Below are 8,189 nucleotides of genomic sequence, written 5' to 3' on the forward strand. Positions count from 1 at the left end.
CCCTCCCCGCGCAAGGGGCCACGCGAGCGCTAACGCCAGCCGCGGCCCTCGGCGCCGGACCCCGGAGTCCCACACCCGGGCTGGGCACCTGAGGGGTGGGGACGCCCCCTCCCCGCAAAGCGGGCGCTCCCTCACCCCGAGGTTGCGGGCGTGGGGCCCGCGGCGGCCGGGCTGTGCACCGTGCGGGACGCCCGGGGCGGGGGTGCGGACATCCCCTAAAGCTGGGGGAGGCTCGCACCGGAGCAACGTCCGGGCTGGAGAAGTTGGGGGCGAGCGCGGGAGGCTGGGGGCGAGGCCCGCGTAGCGCCAGGGAAGCGGGCCAAATGGACGGCGGGAGTCAGGAGGGGCGAAAGACGTAGGGACTTACCGAGCGGCTCCCTCATGCTGCCCGCGCCGCCGCCGCCGCTCCGGCCGGCCGGGGACCAGCGCGACCCGCCCCGCTCGCTGCCGCCACGGCCGAGCATGCCCGGAGCCGCCGCCGCCCGCCCCACCCACCGCTCGGCCTCGCCCCGCCCGGATCCCCGCCCACCGCCCGCCTCGCCCCGCCCTCCGCCCCGCCCCGCCGGCTCGGCAGCCTCCGGGCTCCGGCTCTCCCCGCGGGAGGGCGGCACCCGGGTGGGGTGGGGAGCCTAGCTCACTCGCCTCGTCCGGCCCCTGCCTGGGTGGGTCACCCCAAAGGCACAGGTGAGCTGGACACCCTTCTCTCTTTTCCTGTCCCTTGGGCTTGGACAGTTTCGACCCTGGGCTAATGTCCACACACACACATACACAAAAAATACTCATATACAGATGCACACGCATTCGTGTACAATCACACGCAGATGCACACCAACACACCCATATGCAGTCACGCGCAGGTGCACACCAACACGCTCATATACAGTATCATGCAAACACACGCATATACACACATACACAAAGACACATAAAACACACACACAAACACCCATACACACACACTCTTTCACAAAAACACAATCGTGAAAGGCGTGAAGATCAGAAAACAGTGCCCATGACCACAGCTTAGTGCTTGGGATTTCCTTGTTTAAAAAAAGACCTCTAAGAGTCTTAGCTATAGGCTCGAGGAGACTTTAGAGGTCGGTCTCTCCTCCCTTGTGACAGATGGGGAAACTAAGGCTGGGAGTGGGATTTGCCTACAGACAAGAGGAGGAGGAGGTCAGTGGGAGAGTTCAGACTAGAATGAACAGTTACTCCTAGCCCACTCCATGTTTCCCTGGCAGCAGTGATTAGACTGCTGCCAGGTCCATTCAAGGGCAAAAGTCCTTGTACTCTGGAAGGTGGAGAAGAGACATAAAGTGTTCAATTTTGCTGATGAGCTGGGGAGAGGGAGAAGGTGTTGGCTAAGTCGAGTCCGCAGGGCCAAACATGGGTGGCAGAGCAGACTGGAATCCCTGCAGAATGAATTTTTAGAAAACCTCTTAGTCATACTATGAATTTGGGGTTGTACTCACTGCCACAACACCAGTATTACATAAAGTTGTTTGCACTCTCACCACGGATGACCCCAGTCTGAACCCTTCATATGCATTATTTTCTTGTTATCCTCACCACAGTCCTATGGGGGGGGGGGGTGCACTGGACACTGGGGCTCCGGGAGGCACACAGATAGAAGTTGCAGAATCTGGCCAAAGACCCTTGCTCTGAACACTAACCACGAGGAGTATACAAGCTAAGAGAGCAAAAAAGCCAAACACTCCAGCTAGTGCTGGAGAAGAGAAGAGAAACAATATAATCCAATGCTGTGTGGTACATTATCTAGAGTGCGTCCAAGGCAACCACATGGGGGAGACAGGGAGGACAGGACAGCATGATCAGGTGCTCGAGGAAGGCATGGATCCCGATTTGGGGTGCTCCGTCACTTTCTAGATGTGTTACTTGACTTCCGTCCACCCCAATTTCCTCTCGGACAAAATGGGGATAAGGATAGTGCTCTCGTCCTAGGAAAGCTGGCAGCTCCTACCATTGGTACTTGTACTAACAGTGTTCTGTGGGCTGGAGCTGCCAGGGAAGGCTTTGTGGGGGGCACCCGGCAGGACAGCTGGGGTGGTGTCTAGGCAGAGGCAAAGGGTATCATCTCCAGGCTGAGGGAGTAAGAAGAGAAAAAAAAAAAAAGAAAAAGAATCGCAGAGGCTTTTGTGGAAAATCATAGTCCTATGCAGTGGTGCCGTTACTTCTTGCCATAAACGTGTCTTTCAGGGACAGAGAGTTTCAATGACATACAATTCCCATTTGTCCTCAATTTGTCAACTCAATGAAATAACTTTTTCTTCTTTTTTTTTTTTTAAAGATTTTATTTATTTGACAGAGAGAGACAGCCAGCGAGAGAGGGAACACAAGCAGGGGGAGTGGGAGAAGAAGAAGCAGGCTCACAGCGGAAAAGCCTGATGTGGGGCTCGAACCCAGATTGCCGGAATCACTCCCTGAGCTGAAGGCAGACGCCTAACCACTGTGCCACCCAGGCACCCCAAATAACTTTTTTCTTCTTGTGGAATACCTAGATGCGCCCAGGCACTCTGCAGACACACGTGCAGCCAAATGTTCCCGCTAGATCATTTATCAGCCAGCAAGCTGGTTAGAACAATGTTATATTGTTGGGTTTCTGGGTCATCTCCACCAAAGTTTTACAATGTAACTGAAATGCTGTATGGTTGCAGTAGGAAACAAACAAAGAAACAAACAAAAAGCACTGAAGCAATGCTAGGAGCTAAGCTAAACCCACCCAAATGAAGTCTAATGAGAAATTGTGTTTCAGCAGAAAGATTGGTAAAGGCAGATTTAATTAGAGGAAGCTAATGATATTGAGCTACTGCAGATTCTGAAGATGACTTTGCAGTTTCGAAGATTTCGTGGTTCCGGAGCCCTGGCTCTTTATCGTGACAAACTCATTTCAAACTGTGTGGCTTCCCTCCTTCTCTAGCACTGCTACATCACTAGCCCCACGCTACTGCTTTCCAGCCATGACTAAGGCCATTGGAAATAAACAAAAAGAATGAAAACAGGATAGCAGGTGGTGGAGGAGCTGGGGAGCAAGGGGAAAGGTGGGAGATTTTTCTGAAGATTTGAGAATCGAATAGTGATGAAGGAAGTAAGGTTAAAAAGATGCATGAGTATGAGTGGGTGATTGTCTGAATTATAATGTGAAAAGACAGAGGCAAAGGGGAGGGCGGTGCTTCCCCAAATGAGGATAAAAGTTGGTATGGTCGGTCCATGGGGCCAGTTTGCCACACTGCTGAGCAGTACCCAGCCACGAGACCATGAACGTGGCACAGGAGAACCCAGCTCTATAGCCTCAGGTAGTCCCGTGTCTTCTATATACAATAAACATATGCATGTATGCATATGTTGATGGTTAAGGTTTTAGAAAAAAAGGAATTTTTTTTCATAAGTCAGGACTTTGTAACTCAGACACCTCCTGAGTCAGTTTCATTTTGACTGTAGGAAGAATCGCATTCCTTCTGCTCATCACCACCCACCCCGCTTTCCTGCGACTTCAGTCCCTTCCTCCTACCTACTTGATTTGGGGAGGTTTAAACACAGGGGAAAATATCTATCTGCTGCTTCCATGATGTGTAATATAAAAAATGATTTAAACCAACTTAGAGCATGTGATGCCGTTAGAAATCCAGCGCTGGCCAGGGAACGTGTGCCAGGATCCAACCCTGGGTGCCCGAATGTCCCCGCCTTTTTCTGAGTCCTGGAGAAGGGATTTCACAGACTCAGGAAGGAACTCGGATTATTGAGTCATCAGGGCAGATGTGCGATGACCAGAGAAAGAATGCTTACTGGCCTCTTACGAAAAAAAAAGACAAAACTGTTGTTTCTTAAATTTCTGCCTTTTCAAGGACCTAAAATAACCCCCCTCTCTCCTTGCTTTGGGGCTCTTTTGTGATGACCTACTATAAGGTTTCCTTTAGCTGACTTAGATATTCTTTGATGTTTTTCTTAGTCTGAAAAACACTACCAGTTCTCATTTTTTTAAAGATTAATGTCCTTGATAAAACCTTGAAGTCCTTCTCGTTGACTGGTTCTAAAAGTCATACGATAATAATTATACAAACACTGGAAAGGATTTGATGTCCAGGGGTGCCAGTAAACCTTATATTTGAGATAGTGACATGGTATATCTTAATTCAGAGGCCAGTCTGCATAATTATTTTTAACCATGAACTAGAACTCTGTTTCTCAAAGTGTGTTCCATGGACCACCTCATTTAGGATTAACTGGGGGCTTGCCTAAGAGCAGGTGCCGGACCCTGATCCACATTGGACATAATTGGAATTTCTAATTACTACAGTTGAAACCCAGGAATTTATACTTTAAGTAAATGTCCGGTAAGTGTCCAGATGATTCTTACACACAGGGAGGCTTGAGAAGCAGGGATAGAGCACAAGAAATAGAAACAGTGTGCCAGAAGCCTAACGGAATGATTGGCACATGATAAACATTCGAAAAACAGTGGTCATCAACATCATTATGTGCGGCGAGGGGCAGCAGAGCAATGTCCCCGGGGAATAAAATGCAAGAGGTGTCTGTTAACTGCTGACTTAGACGATTTGGCACCAGCCCAGACAGAAAATTTATAATCCTGGGGATTAAGAGAAGAATAACAAATATTTTTTTTAATCCTATACCTTCACTCTAAGGAGAGTGAATCTGCATGGTGTTTGCATGAGAAAAATCATTTTTAATTTTTTGCTACCTCTTTGTCAGCCTTTTCCTCCATAAGGCTATTCATTAATGGGAAACAGCCTCTCTGCCTCTCTCCCAAGCCCTGTCACCACCCTAGCGAAGGGGTGCTGTTTACTAGTGGTTGACAGAACATTCCAAGCATCCCCCTGCCTGCAGTCTGCAATTTTTTTGCCAGATTCGTTAGGAAAATCCTGTTTTCCTGTCCTCCTGGAAATGACAGTGGCTGGCTGGGATCCCACTGGTACAAGGGAGAGGCACATGTGGCCTCAAGAAGGCAGTGGTGTGGCTGGCACTGGAATGGTCCAGACATGGGCACCCCCGAGCTGCCTCTCTCTCTCTCTCTTTTTTTTAAGATTTTATTTATTTATCTGACAGAGAGAGAGAGCCAGCGAGAGATGGAACACAAGCAGGGGGAGTGGGAGAGGAAGAAGCAGGCTCCCAGCAGAGCAGGGAACCCGATGCGGGGCTCGATCCCAGGATCCTGGGAAGGCAGATGCTTAATGACTGAGCCACCCAGGTGCCCCGGAGCTGCCTCTCTTGCCCTCACTCACCAGCTAATCAGGAATCAACCAAAAAGGACTCCAGCATTTTCTTTAACCCCGAGTGACTTCTCATTTAAAAAATGGGAATTATGTGAACAACAATGAAACAAGTTGGTTACCAACATTAACTGCAAGAAAGAAAAAAATAAAACTTCTACTTGGGGCGAGAATGACAAATTGGCCTTTTATTAAGTCGGCGATGGCTAGCAATACAGAAATGACACCACGTTGTGAGGGACGAGTGGGAACTACCTTTCATTTAATGTTTCTTCCACGCCAGGAGCTTGGCTAGGCCTTGACTTGTGTCCTCCCATGTATATAAGGGTAACATCTGTTACCGGGCTGGTATGATTTTGAAGAAGTGATTCTAGTTGAGTGTTGCAAAGAACGGAAATCTTCCATAGAAGAGAGCTTTCTATGACTTCGCGTGTTTGCCTCTCTGAGGCTCCTACAGCATTCTGCTTAAGCGGCTACGATGTGTCAGGGTCCACCCTGCCTTTGCTGTATCCATCATGTGTTTAGTTCAGCTCCTAGATTCTGAGTTCCAGTGCAAGGGGTTGTTCACCCCCGTCCCAACTGTGTTTTCCTGAGATCGTGTTTGTCTCTCTGGCATCCATCAGTTACAGTACAAGGCCGACCTAACGGCCACAGCTCCCCTGTGACGAAGAGCCCATCCTCTAAACCACCTCCTACCTGCCCGTCACACACCAAGCCAGTATGTCCCCTGGCTTGGGACCACCTGATCACCCCGAAGCCCACTAGTTATTCAGACCAGCCCATCCTCAGCTGTTTCCCTAGCCCTGCCTTGCCTTTTACACAGAGACCCCAATACAGGCTGTAATCTCTGCTTTCCCCGTGCTCCTTCTGTCTCCCAATGGACACTTGTGACCCCCCCCCCACCATGGCCCTGCATGGCGTGCCATGCCTCATGTTTCTAGGGGAACTGTGAGTAACTTTACACTTGGCTTTCAATGGCGCTGACCTCTCCATGTTGTCACCCGGTCACCCTTTTAAATTAAGACCCGGGTACAAATCAGTCCTTCAGTTTACCACAACCTAGCACTGTACCTTTGGCGGCTGGATGAAAGAATTGTCTATTGAACTGAATTGGTGAATATCTCTGAAGCGAAAAATAATCACTTAAACTCACACCGTACAAATACTGAGTTATAAATCCTCACCGTACGAATAGGGTCAAAACACTCAGCTGAGGGTCAAAGGTTACCAAAGGAAAACGGCCAGCACTTTCAGAAAATGACTAGGTTTCCTTGAATTATTTGTCTGTTTATCGTAAATCTGTTTTGAGTTTTACTTTTGCTTTTTCTGTGTTCTGCCTTAAAAACAGCTGTCCTCAAACTCTGTTTATTAGCCTTGCAAGTCCCTGGGTGATAGATAGATAATAGATAGATAGATAGATAGATAGATAGATAGATAGATCGATCGATCGATCGATCAAGCGGTTGGCATGCTATTTGTCTCTTTGGTTTAATCCACCAGAAATTAAATTTTCTAAAAGCAAACAATATGAAACATACAAATAAGAGAGGACAAAGGGAGTAATTAGGAGTTTGTAGGAAGGCGACCAAGAGACATGAAACATAATTCAGAGAAAAGAAAGTAAATCATTAGCGAAAGTCAGCTTTTCATCAGCAATGGTTAAAAAGTAACAATAAAAGTCCGAACTCAGTGTCTCATTTGGCTAGACTGTTAGCAAGCTCCAGGATAGCGGCTGCAATGTTTCTTTTGTCTCCCACCCTCCCCTGATAACTTGGTTCATTTTTCCCCAGGCTTTGCCGATAAGGCCCTGCAAGACTCCCCATTCCTACAGGTACTATCATTAGCGCCTCTGTCCCACCTGGGAACCTAGCACACATTTCTGCCCTCAGAGGCTGAACAGAGAACTGTTCTGAAGTCAGCTGGGACTGCATGCACTTTCTGGTTTTGTCAAACTAGTCAGTGTATTCGTTCTTTGTCTAAACATTTTTACAGTCTTCCCTATAGTTCTGGATGCCTGGAATGTGCATCAGACCTTTTGCTGAAACCACCAAATACCTGAAGGTTACCATAACTAACTAGTCACAGATGTAGTATTAAAGCCATCCCTATTTCCCCCCCCCTCTATACAGCATACACTGGCGCTATAATATTATACATTCTTGGAACACATGATATTCATAAACAAAACTAATATCCTTTCTAGAGAACACTGCCTTATTCGTGGTCAAGGGCCACCTGTTTATTTTATCAGGGGCCACCTGTTTATCAGTCGGCAAACCCATATATGAGGTGATGATGGATTTTATATGTTGAAGGATTAATTTAAAATATAGAAGAACATTTCCAGGGCACCTGGGTGGCTCAGTCGGTGAAGTGTCTGTCTTTGGCTCAGGTCATGATCCCGGGGTCTTGGGATTGAGTCCTGCATTGGGACTCCCTGCACAGTGGGGTGCCTGCTTCTCTCTTTCACTCTGCCCCTTCCCCTGCTCGTACTTGCTCTCTCTCTCTCTCTCAAATACATAAAATCTTTTTTTAAAAAAAGAACATTTCCTAGTTATGAATTCTTTGCTGCTACCTCACAATAAATTGTTCCATTATTATTATTTTTTTAACTTTTCCCAGCTTTCCTAACAAACTGTAGGGCACGAGCGCACGGGGAAGGGAAATGCAACAGAGTGAGGAACATGAGATCGAAATAATGTCGAAGCGATTGCAGGATGGCAAATCTGATGTTCAGCCACTCGATGTAAAATTTTCAGGTCTTAATAACTATGTTTAAAGGAATATGTTTAAAAGTTAAAAGACATGGGGCCACCTGGGTGGCTCAGTCAGTTAAGCAACTGACTCTTGATTTCGGCTCAGATCATGATCTGGGGGTGCTGAGATTGAGACCCACATCGGGCTCGCACAGAGTCTGCTTCAGGCTCACTCTCTCCCTCT

This window comes from Ursus maritimus, unplaced genomic scaffold (genome assembly GCF_017311325.1).
Source record: "Ursus maritimus isolate PB19 unplaced genomic scaffold, ASM1731132v1 scaffold_31, whole genome shotgun sequence".
NCBI classification, from domain to species: domain Eukaryota; kingdom Metazoa; phylum Chordata; class Mammalia; order Carnivora; family Ursidae; genus Ursus; species Ursus maritimus.